General features: G+C 35.3%; 1 long non-coding RNA gene across 1 annotated transcript in view; it reads right to left on the bottom strand.

Annotated features, from left to right (window-relative positions):
• Window positions 1–27: 27 nt before the first annotated feature.
• Window positions 28–2,327, bottom strand: part of LOC106523161 (uncharacterized) — an 8,512-nt gene continuing 6,212 nt past the window's right edge. The window contains exon 4 of the long non-coding RNA XR_001310864.1: window positions 28–358. This is a non-coding gene — a long non-coding RNA (uncharacterized LOC106523161). The remainder of the gene's footprint in view (window positions 359–2,327) is intronic.

Here is a 2,327-nt window from a genome sequence, read left to right as displayed (position 1 = left end):
TGTGTGTGTGTGTGTGTGTGTGTGTGTGTGTGTGTGTGTGTGTCCTGCATACCAACAGGAACAACATGAGGTCACTGCTGACAGCTGCCCAGGTCCTTTAAAAGCTACAACCACGCTTCAAAAGAGCGCAGCAGGTCCCAGAGTGTGTTTCTTCCACCACTGTTTGTGTTTCTCTAAAAAGTGCAGTGGAAACTCTTGGGGGGGGTGGGGGTGTGTGTGATTGAATCACTTCCACGACACTGCAATCGTCACTTTCCTCCACGCCACTAATCTGCTGCGCCTCTTRCTGCTGATCCTCATCCTCTCGCTTCTTGCATAACGAACTAGGTGGGAGTTTTCCTGCAAGCCTCGGGATTAACTGTGTGAAAGCAGGAGACAGGAGAGTGAGACGTAAACACAGAAAGGGTGAGGAGAGGAAGATGTTTATAGCAACTATTTCTATACAGCTCATACAAAACATTATTACATTTAGTTCTCTTTGTCTTCTAAGTCTTTAGTTCAAACTGAGCAATCAGAGATGTTGAGTTGTGATCAGGCCGAGAATCGAAGAGACAAAGGTTGTAGAAAAATGAATATTTTCGTTGCCAAAACGCAGTGCTGAAAAAAGTGAAACTGGTTGAAAAAAACATGACTCCTTAAAAAGGTATTTTATTCTGTGGTTTAAAGCAAGACTAGAAATCAAAGTGTGAAAATGCAGTGTGTTTAGATAAAAGATTCAAACATTTGCTGTAGCAAAATGGAAAGACATAAGGCCAAAAGAAGACTTGGTTTTAGGGATTTTTAGTAATAAGTTGGGAGGAACAGGTAGGGGGGGGGTCTTGTTGTAGTAATTGTTTTAAATAAAGAGGTGAAAGACCTATGTAATAAAGTTACATTTCTTATAAGGAAATTATTTAACAAGGGATCTTTGTTTATTAGGGAAAATATCTTCTTCATGCAGAGTGAATGACACGACACAAAAGTGACTCTGCTCAATGAATTTTGAATTAGTCCATCAATAAATGCTATCATTTATTTACACAATTAAACAAAATCACACTTAATGTGACAACATCATTTCCTATAAGAAGTTTAAGAATCAACAACAACAAGGATGCTTCAAGCTTAGTTAATTATCAATCCAGCACTTAAAATAGAAGCAGCAAACATCAAGTTTAGGTCTCGAATACCAGACATTTGCAGGCACTTAACTTAGGTTGGCAAGGCAGTGGTTTAAGAGAAGGAGGAAAGTAAAACAAACAAACAAACAAACAAACAAACAAACAAACAAACAAACAAACAAACAAACAAACAAACAAACAAACAAGAGATGTAGTTTGATAGTTTGGCGGCACAACAGCTCAGTGGTTAGCACTGACTTCTCACAGCAAGAAGGTCCTAGGTTCAATCCCCTGTTCGGACCTGGGGTCTTTCTGTGCAAAGTTTGCATATTGTCCTCGTGCTTGTGTGGGTTTTCTCCAGGTACTCATAGGTTGCTTTCAGGTCCAGATCTCCCTTGAAAAGGAGATCTGAGATCTCACTGAGACTTGCCTGGTGAAACAACAGTAAATAATAAAATGGATGGATAAGGAGACAAAAAAAATCACTGTAAAATTTACAGTAATTTACTGGCAGCAGGGTTGCCAGCCCATTACTGTAATTTTAACAGTAACCTTACTGTAATTCCATTACAGTTTTACTGTGATTTTATTACAGTTTACAGTAATTCTATTACAGTTTTACTGTGATATTACAGTTATACTGTAATTCTGCAACAGTTTTACTGTATTTTTATAATTTTACTGTAATTCCATAAGGTTTACTGTGATTTTTTTTCATAATTTGACTGTAATAAAATCACAGTAACCCTGAAATAGAATTAAAACAAGAGTTATATTTAAGAGGGCCCCTAAATTGTAATCCCAACAGTATTTGAACTACTTCTGCATACTATGGCTATTGCTAGCTGTTAAAAATCAAATTTTCAACCCACAACTTCATTGATTAAACACAATAAATGTCAGTAATTTCTCTAATTTCAAGTAAATAAAACAATATATTTTAAAAATACTTTATTTCATTGACAATTTCCAACTTTCAAACTACAACATAAAACTTTTCATTTTTTACAACAGTAACAATTGCTTTTTACATGAATTTAAACATACGGACAAAATTGATCTAAAAACATATTGAATCAATACATTTTTAAAATGCATAACCCTCATGGTAATAACAAAATGCATAAAATCTGTTCAATAGCCTTAAAAGGGATCCACGATTAGTTGTAACATTAAACTTTATTTGATAAACATTTATTTTAACTGTAAGATAAAGACTGTAAAAAT

The sequence above is a fragment of the Austrofundulus limnaeus genome, unplaced genomic scaffold, assembly GCF_001266775.1.
Source record: "Austrofundulus limnaeus strain Quisiro unplaced genomic scaffold, Austrofundulus_limnaeus-1.0 Scaffold146, whole genome shotgun sequence".
In the NCBI taxonomy this organism is placed as follows: domain Eukaryota; kingdom Metazoa; phylum Chordata; class Actinopteri; order Cyprinodontiformes; family Rivulidae; genus Austrofundulus; species Austrofundulus limnaeus.
Note: the sequence above shows the minus strand (reverse complement) of the source record. Positions and strands in the feature narration are given on the sequence as shown.